Genomic DNA, 15,012 nt, shown 5'->3' on the forward strand with positions numbered 1-15,012 from the left:
TAGCCCTAAGAATTGCAGTCACTCTACCAGTAACAGTAGCATCGGCAAAGAGGAGCTTTTCAAAATGAAAGCTCATCAAAAGCTATCTGAGGTCTTCCATGTCACAAGAACGTTTGAGTGGTCTGGCCGTCATGAGCATAAATCATGACATGGGGAAACACATGTCCTATGAAGACATCATTGATGATTTTGCCTCAAGAAAGTGCAGAAGAGGAATAATTTGATGGTAAGATATTAATTCAAACATTAAAATGTTTACACACTTAGTAACATTTAAGATTGTATGGTAGATGTGCATTTGTGTAAATGACTGGCTGACATACTTTCTCCATTTCTTCCAGACAGTCCAGATAGACTGGTGCCCATGATGATGCTGAAAATGCCCAGACTGTAGAGGGAACCTAAGTTAATCACACAGCTGTATAGGTTTTATTGGACTATTTTGAGACATATAGCTGCAGCCACAGCCTATAGGCTCATGTTTACATTGTATAGACAAAGCTAATTGTATAATATTTGTCACGCCTTGGTCATTGTATTTTGTGTTTTCGTTATATATTTGTTCAGGCCAGGGTGTGACATGGGTTTATTGTGTTGTCGTATTGGGGTTTTTGTAGGCATTGGGATTGTGGTTGATTAGGGGTGTGTCTAGTTTAGGCTTGGCTGCCTGAGGCGGTTCTCAATCAGAGTCAGGTGATTCTTGTTGTCTCTGATGGGGAACCGTATTTAGGTAGCCTGGGTTTCACTTTGTATTTCGTGGATGATTGTTCCTGTCTCTGTGTAGTGTTCACCAGACAGTTTCGGTCACTTTTGGATTTTCTTTTTTTCTTGTATTGGAAGAAGAAGAGTACGAGCGCCATTCTCCTTGCGGAGATGGTGCTAAATACATCATCACGGTCGATCCCTGGGATTGGGCTGGCTAACACGATTCGTTTTGCTTGGAAGGAAAAGGAGTTCGAGCCTTTAGGACGAGAATCTTTTGGAAGGATAATATTGATGGGGATTCTAAAGCTGACGGTGAAGGACGTGTTTTGTTTCCAAGGCAACTCATTGGAGGGAGCATACGACGTCGCGCTATATACGGAAGAAAAACACGATGATATCCTGAGAAGGGCAAGAGCAGTGGGAGGTGAGAGGCCGATGTGCCACTACGAAATATCAAGTCTGGCGAAGAATAACTTTAGGGTTGTAACTGTTAACATTTACAACCCTTACGTTAAGGATGAAGAGGTGAGGGCTTTTCTGGGGAGATACATGGATAACGTTTCCTCAGCTAGGCACCTCAAAGACTCCCTTGGGTTTTGGAATGGGAGGAGAGGTTTCCAGGCCCTCCTCAGGGAGGACCCAAAGGGACATGGTGGCTACCTCCATCCTCCTGCTATGTTCTCCCTTGGGGCTGACAGGGGGACATTGTTTTATGCACGTCAGCCCCCATTTTGCAGGCGCTGTATGGCCTACGGTCACATTTTCGCCTCGTGCAGCATGAGAAAATGCAGATTTTGTGGATCTGAGGATCACGAGGCGAGGGATTGTGACAAGCCTAAGACATGCCATGGGTGTGGCTCGTCAGCACACCTGTGGCGGGGGTGCCCGGCCCATCAGAGGTCATATGCGTCTGCGGCTGGGGGGGAGCAGGTGCGGGGGATGGGGGAAGAAGAGGAGGGGAAGGAAACACGCCTCATGACAAGAATACAAGTCCAGAGGGGAAGGCCACAAGGAAGGAAGAGGAGCAAGAAGCAGCGGATGGAAGAGAGAAGGAAATGGAAGGCACGGGAGTAGGAGAACCAGGAAAAGCGGTGGAAGAAGGCAACCGAGTGGAGGAGCATGAGAGAGAAGAAAGCGAGGGAGGAGTGGTGGAGAAGAAGACGGTGGAAGAGCAAGTGGACTGGGGGAAAGTGACATGGTGGAAGAGATGAGGGGTATGGTGGAGGAGCTGGCGGGGGGGTGGTATCTCTCCACTGCCGCCATCACCAAAGAAGAGAATGAAGAGGAGGGTGCGATTGGCCGACAGTGAGGGGGAGGGGATGGCCAAGAGAGTGATGGGGGTGGGAGAAACCTCTGGGTTGCTGCTGGTTTCCCAAGACTCTCAACTTCATTTGGGTGGGGACACACCTAACAAGACTCAGGACTGGGTACAGGAGGAGGTGGGGAGTTTTTTGTTTGGGGACTCAGCCTCCCCAATTTTTTTCCAAACCAGCTGCAACACTGGGGAGGGGGAGGATTGTGGGGGTAGACCCAGGGTGCAGGGCACCCCGAAGCCAAACACTATTCCTGCATCCTGGGATGGTGTGATGGAGGAAGAGGGGGGGATGTCGGAATTATGGATGGTGTTCTCACCGGTAGATATGGAGCAGGGGAGCATCGGGTGAGTCTCCTGTTTTTGTTTTTTTTCTGTATGAGTTTAGTATTTGTGTGTATTATATGTTTAATTTTTTTTATGGAGTCTAATTTTACTTTTGTTAGTTTAAATGTAAGGGGTTTAAGAGATATTGTTAAGAGGAGGGTGGTTTTTAGTTATTTGGAGGGTGTGGGGTTTGATTTTTGTTTTTTACAGGAGGTTCACCTGAGGAATGGAGGGGATGTTAGTAGATTTAAGAGGGAGTGGGACAAGGGGGAGTCGTTTTGGGGTGTAGGGGGGTGCACTCATCGGGGGTAGGGATTTTGTGTGGGCACAGGGAGGTTAAAGTGGAGGATTCATTTGTGGTAATGCATGGGAGGGTTAGTGGTGTACTAATTTAGATTAGTGGTGGTGTATGGGCCACAGGTGGTGGCAGACAGGAAGGAGATGGTGGACTGTCTGACGCCCCTGTGTGTCACAAATAGGAAATTAGTGATAGGGGGGGATTTTAATACAGATTTAGGAAGAGGGGGGGGGGGGGGTAACAGTGCAGGCGCCATTGCTAGGCTATGGCTTGCCATGGTCTGGTAGATGGTGGTATGCACACTACTCCGAAAATGGACGGTCCTACATGGCGTAACTCCAGGGGGGTTGAGCGGAGGCTCGATTATATTTTTGTACCCAGGTCTTTGGGAAAGTTGTCTGGGCGGCTGTTGCCTGTTTTCTTTTCGGATCACGACGGGGTGCTCCTGCAGGTGGGGTCGCCAGTCTGCCTCTTTGGTAAGGGGTACTGGAAGCTAGATCGGGATGTGCTGGAGGAGCAGGCTTTTGTTGACAGGTTTTATGTTTTCTTTAGGAGGCTTGAGGGTCTCCGGTCCATGTGCGAGGGGGTGTTAGAGTGGTGGGAATTAGTTAAGGTGAGGATTAGGGCTTTTATAATAGGGTATTGCAAGAGGAAAAAAAGGGAGGAGAGGAGGGAGGTGGATCGTATCCAAAGGTTAATTGAAGTCGAATACGAGGCAGGCAACCTCGGCGGGTCGTTTGACTGGGAGAGATCCTCAACCCTAAAGGCGCAGCTCAGGGAGTTGCAGGAGCGGAAGGCTCAAGCTTTCCTGGAGCGTGCGCATAGCGGCTTTCTAGAACATAATGAGACTTGTTCTGCTATGTTCTTTAAGTTGGTTAGGGCAAGACAGAGTAGGAAGGTAATGCATGGTGTTAGGGAAGAAAATGGTAGTATAGTTAGAGAACCAGAGGATATGGTCAGGGTGACAACTGATCATTTCCAAGGTTTATTTAAGGAAAGGGAAATAGATGTAGAGCAGGGAAATGTGTTTTTAGAACACTTGTCCAGGCGGTTGCCAGAGGACATTAGAGAAGTGATGGAGGCCCAGATTTCACTAGAAGAGGTTGAGAGCGCTCTTAGGAGGATGGGAAAAGGGAAGGTGCCTGGGATGGATGGGCTGCCGGCTGAGTTTTATCTCAAGTTTTGGGGTATACTTGGACCAGTGGTCCTCGAAGTCTTGAAGGCCATCCTTGAGACGGGGTCCCGGGGGGATCAATGGCTGTTGGTGTGCTGTCACTTTTTTATAAGAAGGGGGAAGTAACTGACCTTGGCAACTGGCGGCCGTTGACCATGCTGTGTGTAGATTACAAGCTACTTTCAAAGGTTTTAGCAGACCGGTTGCGCACAGCCCTTCCCTACGTCGTTCATGAGGATCAGACGTGCGGGGTAGAGGGCCGCTCTATTAGATGGAACCTACAGTTAATCAGGGACTCCATCGCTTGGGTTGAAGATAGAGGACTGCCTTTTATGGTAGCAGCGCTAGATCAGGTGAAAGCCTTTGATCGCATGAATAGATCCTTTTTATTCAGAGTGTTAGGTCGATTAGGATTTGGGGAGAAGTTTATAGGATGGATTCGTACATTATATGTCGGAGCGGGGTGCCGAGTTAGTGTAAATAGTCACTTGGGTGACGTTTTTGACCTCTCGTCTGGGGTCAGGCAGGGGTGCCCACTCTCGGCTCTCCTTTTCGTTCTGTACATGGAGCCTCTGGGGGCTGCCATTAGGGCAGACACAGGGGTGGAAGGTCTGCTGATCCCTGGAAGTGGTGGACTGCGTGTTAAGATGACGCAGTACGTCGACGACACTTCCTTGTTGTTGTGCAAAGACTCGTGCCTGACAAGGTCCCTTGCCATCTTTGGGGATTTCACTCGAGCGTCGGGAGCAGTTCTGAACCATGCAAAGTCTTCCGTCAAGTTTTTCGGAAGATGGCGCGGTAGAACGGATGTGCCTGGGGGTTATCTCTCTGTGAGGGGGCCCTGAGGATTCTCGGGGTCCATTTTGAAACCTCCGGCTCAGCGACGCTAAAATGGAACATGCGTATCGCAGTGGTACAGAGGAAGCTAGCAATGTGGAAAGCTAGGTATTTGTCTTTTATGGGCAAAGTCCTGGTCCTAAAGGTGGATGTGTTGCCGTCGCTTTTGTATTTGGCATACATCTACCCATTGCCGGCTTGTCTGAGAAGGCCTCTAGTGAAGCTTGTGTTTCAGTTTATGTGGAGTGGCAGGTATGAGTGGGTCGCCAGGGCACGCATGATCTGTCCCATCGGGAGGGAGGTAGGGGGTACCACATTTCCCCCTCAAGCTGGACACAATTTTTGTTTCTTTCTTGTTAACGGAGCTTGTTCAGCCAGTGATACACCCGTCCGGTTACCTCCTGCGGGTATTTTTCTCGTATCAGGCGAGAAGCATAATGGTGTGGTCTAACACGGGTCCTCGGGCGGAACAACTGCCGTGGCACTTTGGTCATGCGGCCAAGTGGCTGCGTGCGCACCCAGAGATTGAAGTTGCCCGAGTAGGTTTAGATCATAGGCACCTGTACGAGGAGGTCAGAAAGGCAGAGAGTCCGGCGCCTGTAGTAGGCATCTCGGAAGTGGTCAGGGAGGGAGTGCAGGTGAGGGGTCTGGACAACAGGCTCAAGGACCTGAATTGGTTGAGCCTTCATAAGTGTTTGCCGGTATGTTCCATCTTGTACCGGTATAGTTTAGTGCAATCCCCCACCTGTCCAAGATCCTCTTGTGGCAGGGAGGAGACTGTGCGCCATGTCTTTTGGGACTGTGCCTTTGCTGGAGTAGTATGGGCTAGGGCACGGGTGTTGTTAGGTTTGGTAAAGGGGGATTTTGTATTGACGTGGGTCAGGTTAGAGAGGGGTGTAGGGAGAGCGAGAGGGACGGATAGGGACAGGTTTCTGCTCTGGCTTCTCATTAGTCTCTTTAAACGGGGGCTGTGGGAAGCAAGGCTGAACATGGAGAAGACAGGGAGAGATTGGGGGGTGGAAGGGATAGTGAGGAGAGTGGAAGGAGATTTGAGGGGAGGATGAAGAGGGAGGAGAGGAAGTGGGGGCAGCATGCTGCTCGGGTGAGGTGGAAGGGGGGTTTAGGGCTGGGTGTCATTTAGATTTGTAAGAGGATAGATTAGGGACAGGGAGATAGGGGAAGGTATTTTGTAGGGTGACGGGGAGGGAAGATGCTCCCCTGAGGTTTTGTTTGGGGTTTATGTTTAGTTTAATTTAATTAGTTTAATTAAAAATACCATTATTTGAGTATGTATGTAAATTATGAGTTGTAAAGAATGAATGGTATTGATGATAATAAATTAATTTTTATAAAAAAAATAGGCTGTAATAGGTTTCACGTTCCGTTTGTTGTTTTTGTATTTATTAGTTATTTCATGTATCGTTCCGTTTTTTCTTCATTAAAGACATGAGTAACCACCACGCTGCATTTCGGTCCGACTCTCTTTCAACAAACGAAGAACGGCGTTACAGAATCACCCACCACACACGGACCGAGCAGCGTGTTAGCAGGCAGTGACAGCAGGAGCAGCGAAGGGAGGTCGTTATAGACAGCAGAAGAATGGAGTATACGACGTGGGATGAAATAGACAGGTGGGTGGTCGACCCAGAGAGAGTGCCGGAGCCCGCCTGGGATTCGCTGGAGTAGTGTGAAGAGGGCTATAGGAGAATGGAGTTGGAGAGGCAATCACGACGGCGCAGAGGAAAGCCCGTGAGTCAGCCCCAAAAATGTATTGGGGGGGGGGGGCTCAGAGGGAGAGTGGCTGAGTCAGGAGACAGACCTGAGCCAACTCTCCTTGTTAATCGTGAGGAGCCAAAGAGGAGACCAGAACCAGAGCCGGTGTTAGAGGTGAGCGAAGCAGAGACTGTGAAGGAGTTAATGGGGAAAGTGGAGTGGAGAGTAATGAGGGAGTTGCTAGCTTGGTGCTTTAGGTACAAGATTCATCCGACGGAGCGTGTCGGGGATTTAATGGCACCTGGGTCAGCGCTCCATACTAGTCCTGAGGTGCGTGTTAGTCGGCTGGTGAAAAATGTGCCAGCCTCACGCACTAGGCCTCCTGTGCACCTACCTAGCCTTGCACGTCCTGTGCCAGTCCTGCTCTCAGGCTCTCCAGTACACCTTCACGGTCCAGTCCATCCTGTGCCACCTTCACACACCAGTCCTCCGGTGGCAGCTCCCCGCACCACGCTTCCTGTGCGTGTCCTCGATCCAGTACCACCAGTTCCAGTACCACGCACCAGGCCTTCAGTGTGCCTCGCCTGTTCAGCGCAGCCAGCGCTTTCTCCCTCTCCTGCACTGTCGGAGTCTCCCGCCTGTTCAGCGCTATCGGAGCCTTCCTCCTCTACAGCGCTGCAGGAGTCTCCTGTCTGTTCAGCGCTATCGGAGCCTTCCTCCTCTCCTCCGCTGCCGGAGCCTCCCGCCTGTTTAGCGCTACCAGAGCCTTCCGCCTCCACAGCGTTGCCGGAGTCTCCTGCCCGTTTAGCGCAGCCAGAGCTGCCAGTCTGCATGGAGCAGCCAGAGCTGCCAGTCTGCATGGAGCAGCCAGAGCTGCCAGTCTGCATGGAGCAGCCAGAGCTGCCAGTCTGCATGGAGCAGCCAGAGCTGCCAGTCTGCATGGAGCAGCCAGAGATGTCAGTCTGCATGGAGCAGCCAGAGCTGCCAGTCTGCATGGAGCAGCCAGAGCTGCCAGTCTGCAAGGAGCTGCCAGTCTGCAAGGAGCTGCCAGTCTTCCAGATCTGCCAGTCAACCAGACTCTTCCAGATCTGCCAGTCAACCAGACTCTTCCAGATCTGCCAGTCAGCCAGACTCTTCCAGATCTGCCAGTCAGCCAGACTCTTCCAGATCTGCCAGTCAACCAGAATCTTCCAGATCTGCTAGTCAACCAGACTCTTCCAGATCTGCTAGTCAACCAGACTCTTCCAGATCTGCTAGTCAACCAGACTCTTCCAGATCTGCCAGTCAACCAGACTCTTCCAGATCTGCTAGTCAACCAGACTCTTCCAGATCCGCGAGTCAACCAGACTCTTCCAGATCCGCCAGTCAGCCAGGATCTGCCAGAACTGCCAGCCAGCCAGGATCTGCCGGATTCAACTGCCTGGCTGGGCTTCCTCTCAGTGCTGGGCTTCCTCTCAGTGCTGGACTTCCTCTCAGTGCTGGGCTTCCTCTCAGTGCTGGGCTTCCTCTGTCCCAAGCTGCCCCTCTGTCCCGAGCTGCCTCTCTGTCCCGAGCTGCCCCTCTGTCCCGAGCTGCCCCTCTGTCCCGAGCTGCCCTTCTGTCCCGAGCTGCCCCTCTGTCCCGAGATGCCCCTCAGTCCAGTGGGGTTCTGGGTGAGGACTACTAGGCCATGGTCGGCGGCGAGGGTGGATTATCCCAGCACGCGTAGGGGAGGAACTATGACATTAATGGAGTGGGGTCCACGTCCCGACCCGGAACCGCCACCATGGACAGACACCCACCCGGACCCTCCCTATGGTTTTGAGGTGCGTCCGGGAGTCCGCACCTTAGGGGGGGTTCTGTCACGCCTTGGTCATTGTATTTTGTGTTTTCGTTATATATTTGTTCAGGCCAGGGTGTGACATGGGTTTATTGTGTTGTCGTATTGGGGTTTTTGTAGGCATTGGGATTGTGGTTGATTAGGGGTGTGTCTAGTTTAGGCTTGGCTGCCTGAGGCGGTTCTCAATCAGAGTCAGGTGATTCTTGTTGTCTCTGATGGGGAACCGTATTTAGGTAGCCTGGGTTTCACTTTGTATTTCGTGGGTGATTGTTCCTGTCTCTGTGTTCACCAGATAGGCTGTAATAGGTTTCACGTTCCGTTTGTTGTTTTTGTATTTATTAGTTATTTCATGTATCGTTCCGTTTTTTCTTCATTAAAGACATGAGTAACCACCACGCTGCATTTCGGTCCGACTCTCTTTGAACAAACGAAGAACGCCGTTACAATATTATAATATTAAAGCTCAGTGTTATATTTTATTATTTCCTACATTTCATATTTTCTACAGTTTCTTATTTATGTTCATATTAATATTCACTTATCTGAAGATTCTATAGAAAATATTGTATTTGATAAATATTGTTTGATTATATATCAGTCTGTTCTGTATAGGTTTACTTATTCTTAGACGACAGATGGCGCAAACTGTTTTAAAGGAGGGAGCAGTTGTCATGTCCTGACCTTAGTTCCTTTTTTATGTCTCTATTTTAGTTTGGTCAGGGCGTGAGTTGGGGTGGGCATTCTATGTGTTGTTCTATGTTTTTGTTTCCTGTTTTGTATTTTGTCACCTAATAGGACTTTTTAGTTTTTGTCGTGTTTTCTCCTTTGTTATTTTTGTGTTCAGTTTAATAAACATAACATGGACACTTACCACGCTGCGCATTGGTACAATCCTTCATACTCCTGGTCAGAAGAGGAGGAATATTGTTACAGAACTCCCTCACCACCCATAGTGGGAAAACAGGCTGCCTAAGTATGGTTCTCAATCAGAGACAACGATAAACAGCTGCCTCTGATTGGGAACCATACCAGGCCAAACACAGAAATACAAAAACATCAAACCGACAAACGAACAGTTTTGTAAAAAACTCACCAAAAAAGGACCAAGCAGCGTGATAACCAGGAGCAGAGGATTCTGGACTCCTGGACTTGGGAGGAGATACTGGAAGGCAAGGGACCCTGGGCACAGACTGGGGAATATCGCTGCCCCAAGGAAGATCTGGAGGCAGCGAGAGCTGAGCGGCGGTGATATGAGGTAAGGCAGCGCAACAGGCACGAGAGGCAGCCCCCCCAAAAAATTGAGGTGGGGCACACTGGGAGATTGGCGGAGTCAGGCGATAGACCTGAGCCAACTCCCCGTGCTTACCAGAAGAAGTGCAGTACTGGTCAGGCACCGTGTTATGCGGTAAAACGCACGGTGTCACCAGTACTCGCTCATAGCCCGATGTGCTATAGGCCAGCCACCCGCAAGTGCCATGCGAGAGTGGGCATCCAGCCAGGGCATGTTGTGCTGGCTCAGCGTGTTTGGTCTCCAGTATGCCGTTTCGGCCCAGGGTATACTGCGCCGGCGCTGCATTTAAATGTTTTTTAATTTTTTTAACCTTTATTTAACCAGGCAAGTCAGTTAAGAACAAATTCTTAATTTCAACGATGGCCTGGGAACATTGGGTTAACTGCCTGTTCAGGTGCAGAACGACAGATTTGTACAACCTTCCGGTTACTAGTCCAATGGTCTAACCACTAGGCTACCCTGCCGCCCCATGCATGCTGTGTCTCCGGGGCGCTGGGAGGGTGCATCGGTCCATCCGGTCCATCCAGTCCATCCGGTGCCTCGTCCATGCACCAGGCCTCCTGTAGCTCTCCCCAGCCTGGTAGGTTCTGGTGGGTCCTGTGGCAGCCCCACGGACCAGGCTGTCTCTCCGCCTCCTCCCTCCAGGTTCTCCCGCCTGTCCGGCGCTTACAGAGTCTCCCTCCAGTCAGGAGCTGCCAGAGCCTCCCTCCTGTCCGGAGCTGACAGAGCCGCCCTCCTGTCCGGAGCTGCCAGAGAAGCCCTCCTGTCCGGAGCTGCCAGACCCGCCCTCCTGTCCGGAGCTGCCAGATCCGCCCTCCTGTCTGGAGCTGCCAGAGCCACCCACCTGTCCAAAGCTGCCAGAGCCGCCCTCCTGTCCGGAGCTGCCAGAGCCGCCCGTCAGTCAGGAGCTGCCAGAGCCGCCCGTCAGTCAGAGGCTGCCAGAGCCGCCCGTCAGTCAGGAGCTGCCAGAGCCGCACGTCAGTCAGGAGCTGCCAGAGCCGCCTGTCAGTCAGGAGCTGCCAGAGCCGCCCGTCAGTCAGGAGCTGCCAGAGCCGCACGTCAGTCAGGAGCTGCCAGAGCCGCCTGTCAGTCAGGAGCTGCCAGAGCTGCACGTCAGTCAGGAGCTGCCAGAGCCGCCCGTCAGTCAGGAGCTGCCAGAGCCGCACGTCAGTCAGAGGCTGCCAGAGCCGCACGTCAGTCAGGAGCTGCCAGAGCCGCCTGTCAGTCAGGAGCTGCCAGAGCCGCACGTCAGTCAGGAGCTGCCAGAGCCGCCCGTCAGTCAGAGGCTGCCAGAGCCGCCCGTCAGTCAGGAGCTGCCAGAGCTGCCCGTCACTCCGGAGCTGCCAGAGTTGCCCTTCACTCCATCCGGTGCCTCCTCCACGCACCAGGCCTCCTGTAGGTCTCCCCAGCCTGGTAGGTTCTGTGGCAGAGTCTCCCTCCAGTGGTGGATTTAGGCATAAGTGACATGTGCCGCGGCCTAGGGCGGCATCTTGTCGGGGGCGGCATGGGGCGCCCGCCCGCACAAATACATAATAATAATATTCTGAATGGTGACTGTCACACCCTGATCTGTTTCACCTGTCCTTGTGCTTGTCTCCACCCCCTCCAGGTGTCACCCATCTTCCCCATTATCCCTTGGGTATTTATACCTGTGTTTTCTGTCTGTCTGTGCCAGTTCGCTTTGTTTTTCGTCTTGCTTTGTCTCCCAACTGGAAGCCCGAGGTATGGGGAGTGGAGGAATTTATCAAATAGCACACCTCTAACTTTGTACAGCAATTAGTTGTGCAATTTAGTTTGTGTGTTTCTTGTTTGAAGTCAATAGTGTAATAATCAGGTTCTCTTCTTTATAAGTGTGTTATTCTAATTGTGTATTTGTGTGATGTAGGATTTGTGCAACTTAGTTTTATTTGTGTGTTTTTTTGTTAGTGTCACGACTCCTACCGAAGGTGGCTCCCCTTCCTGTTCGGGTGGCGCTCGGCGGTCGTCGTCACCGTCCTACTAGCTGCCACTGATCCCTTTTCCCCCCTTTCTGTTTATTGGTTTCACCTGTGTTCATTTTAGGCTGATTGGTCGGGCTTTATTTACCAGCAGGCGTGCGGGATTGTTTGGTGTACGTGCCCATGTTCTTGGGTTTTGCTGGACTGTTTAAGTCCCCCGTGTTTGGGGCATTTGTTTTTGGTGTGTGCCCTGTGTTCTGTGGGGTTGGTGTATGTTCACCAGTTTTTGTGCATTCAACAATATATCACTACCCTGAACTCTCTGTGTAACGACTGTCTTTGGGTGAAAGAGAGGAGGATCCAGATGCAGCGTGAATATAATCCATATTTAATGGGAATACTTAAACAATGCCAAAAACAACAAACCGACAAAATGAACGAAGACGACACGTAACGTGAACACTAAACACTGGCATACTGAAACAGGAACAATCACCCACAAAATACCCAAAGAATATGGCTGCCTAAATATGGTTCACAATCAGAGACAACGATAGACAGCTGTCTCTAATTGAGAACCAATCTAGGCAACCATAGACCATAGACATACACCTAGATAGGAAACACCCCCATAAACATACAAAACCCCTAGACAAGACATAAACACATTCATCACCCATGTCACACCCTGACCTAACCAAAATAACAAAGAAAACAATGAATACTAAGGTCAGGGTGTGACACTCTGCTTCCTGCGCCTGACTTCTCACCCACCACACCCCGGACGTTACAGTTAGCAATAGGGGAATAGTGTAATAATTTGATTCACTATATTATGTGTATTTATATACTACAATTTGTTTCTCTTTGTCTCTTTTACTTATTTTTTGATATTCTTGAGTCTGATTTTTGTACATATATTTATATTTATATAGTTTTAAATGTTTATTTATTTGTGTTGTTCCAAATGTCTGAATGAACCGCCACTGGGAGGGAGGATTGTAGTGGGAGCACAGGGGTGTCAGGTGTGACTGTGTCAATGGCAAATGGTTTACATGGCACACTGGTCAGGTAGGAGGGCCCCTTAGTAGAATTTTGCTTAGGGCCCAGGGAGGTCAGGACCGGCTCTGACAGTATGCATAGTTGGTAAATCCAAGGGAGAAATTGCACATGGACTCAAATGTAAAACGTTTATATTTTCATTGTAATATACAGTGTTATGATATCAGATAAGATACCAGCAGAATGCAAATAACTAAGCTGATAAACATATACAAACATATTCTCTAATGAATGCACAAATATAAACACAGTGATATTGTGCATATGCTTTGTGTCTGTGTGACTGACTTCCCTGTTCCCTAAACTCAGTCAGACTTGATGGGAGAGATGATAAGAGGAGTTGTGTTGGAAGGATGATAGCCTGTAGCGAACAGTGGGTGGAGTCTCTCAGTGAAGGTGCAGCCAGTGAAAGAGTAGATATGAGACCTGGCCTCCACATTGTAAAAGGAGACCTGACCCTCTGTCACGAATCCCGATTTTGAAAGAACGTGACACCCTCCTCATAATCCACAAACACCCCCACCTTCTGGGGCTTCTCTCTCAGGGTGAGGGGGACATAAAACCCAGTGCAAACCTCATACTCATCCCCATTCTCCAGCCCCAAAGCCCAGTATCCATTGGCAAGACTCAATAGATTCACTCTCTTCCTGTTGATGGACTCTCTAGCCATTCCTAAACCCCAGGAAGTCCTCCCTTTCACCTGAACTTCATAGTAGAATCTCCCTGAGGAGAACCCATCCGTTCCTAAAACACGGGTATGATAATCTAACCTCTCTGGGTTTGCAGGGAGATTCTGCTTTTTGTCTCCATATCTCACTTGTTTCCTGTCCTTAGACAGGATGAGTTTGGCATATGCTGTATCAGGGTCCAGAGTCACATCCACTGCATACTGCTATCTTCTTCAGATCAGCAACACACACATTTTTCATCTCTTTACCGAGGGTCTCCTCCAGCTGAGACAAAACTCTCCCCAGAGTCCCCACACCCACGCTGCTCTGAACGCTGCTATGAACACAGATCTCAGACCAGTTCTTTGTGTGTGGAAGGGTAGTACAGAGGGATGGGGAGCTGTGAAGGAGGGGAAGGTGGTCCTCAATATCTGAGAGCACACAGATCTCAGACCAGTTCTTTGTGTGTGGAAGGGTAGTACAGAGGGATGGGGTGCTGTGAAGGAGGGGAAGGTGGTCCTCAATATCTGAGAGCACACAGATCTCAGACCAGTTCTTTGTGTGTGGAAGGGTAGTACAGAGGGATGGGGAGCTGTGAAGGAGGGGAAGGTGGTCCTCAATATCTGAGAGCACACAGATCTCAGACCAGTTCTTTGTGTGTGGAAGGGTAGTACAGAGGGATGGGGAGCTGTGAAGGAGGGGAAGGTGGTCCTCAATATCTGAGAGCACACAGATCTCAGACCAGTTCTTTGTGTGTGGAAGGGTAGTACAGAGGGATGTGGAGCTGTGAAGGAGGGGAAGGTGGTCCTCAATATCTGAGAGCACACAGATCTCAGACCAGTTCTTTGTGTGTGGAAGGGTAGTACAGAGGGATGGGGAGCTGTGAATGAGGGGAAGGTGGTCCTCAATATCTGAGAGCTGCTCCAGCTCAGTGCTTCCTCTCTTTAGCTCAGTGATTTCCTGCTCCAACTCTTCAATGAGCCCTTCAGCCCGCCTCTCTGCTGCTTTCTGATTCCCCTCAACCACCTCAATGAGCTCAGCCTGGCTTTTCTCAATACAGCGCACCATAGCAGTGAAGACCTCCACGCTGTCTGCTATCTCTCTCTTTACATCTCTCTTGCTGAGCTCCACTGCCTGTTTGATCTCCTTAACCTTCAGCAGTCTCTCCTGGATCATCTCCTGAACTTTACCCTTAGTCTTCCTCATCGGAGTCTTCCTCTCTCTATACTCTTCCTCTATGGGGAAAGTCTTGTGCTTCTTGTGGTCTGTCTCAGTGCAGAACTGACACACACACATATGATCACTCCTACAGAACAGTTCCAGGGGTCTCTCATGCTTCTTACCCTGTCTTCCAGGTTCTCCACAGGGACGATCAGCTTGTGTTTCTTGAAAGAAGCAACTCTCTGATGAGGCTCCAGGTGAGTCTCACAGTAAGAGGCCAGACACAAAAGGCAGGACTTTATAGACACAAGCTTTGTATCAGTACAGACGTCACATGGCACTTCTCCAGATTTGGCGAGGGTTGTGGTTTGGGCATGTCCTGGGGTGAAGGGTGTGTCTTCAACTGGAGCCAACTTCTTGAGCTGAGCAGCCATTTCAGAAATTAAAGTATATACTCGAAGCTCAGGTCTTTGTCTGAATTTCTCCATACACAATGGACACTGGCATAGGTCAGTAGTTGTGTCCACAGGGGATAGAGACTGGCTCAGTGAACACATCCAGACAGATAGAGCACTGGAACTGCTCTTCACAGGAGAATACAGGAGGAAGCCATGGCTGGGAACAGACCAAAGAACATAATGTATTATAGTCACTCTGAAATCAGTAATTATATATTTTTATATTGTTTAATTTATGATTGTCAACAAA

The 15,012-nt window shown here is 50.0% G+C and overlaps 1 protein-coding gene and 1 pseudogene across 1 annotated transcript in view; both read right to left on the bottom strand.

Moving 5' to 3' along the window:
• The window catches only part of LOC135520619 (ephrin type-B receptor 5-like), a 100,864-nt gene that overhangs the window by 53,513 nt on the left and 32,339 nt on the right, over positions 1 to 15,012 (bottom strand). The gene's annotated exons all lie outside the window — the stretch shown is intronic.
• Positions 11,781 to 14,917, bottom strand: LOC135520618 (uncharacterized; annotated as a pseudogene).

The sequence above is a fragment of the Oncorhynchus masou genome, chromosome 29 (genome assembly GCF_036934945.1).
Source record: "Oncorhynchus masou masou isolate Uvic2021 chromosome 29, UVic_Omas_1.1, whole genome shotgun sequence".
NCBI classification, from domain to species: Eukaryota; Metazoa; Chordata; class Actinopteri; order Salmoniformes; family Salmonidae; genus Oncorhynchus; species Oncorhynchus masou.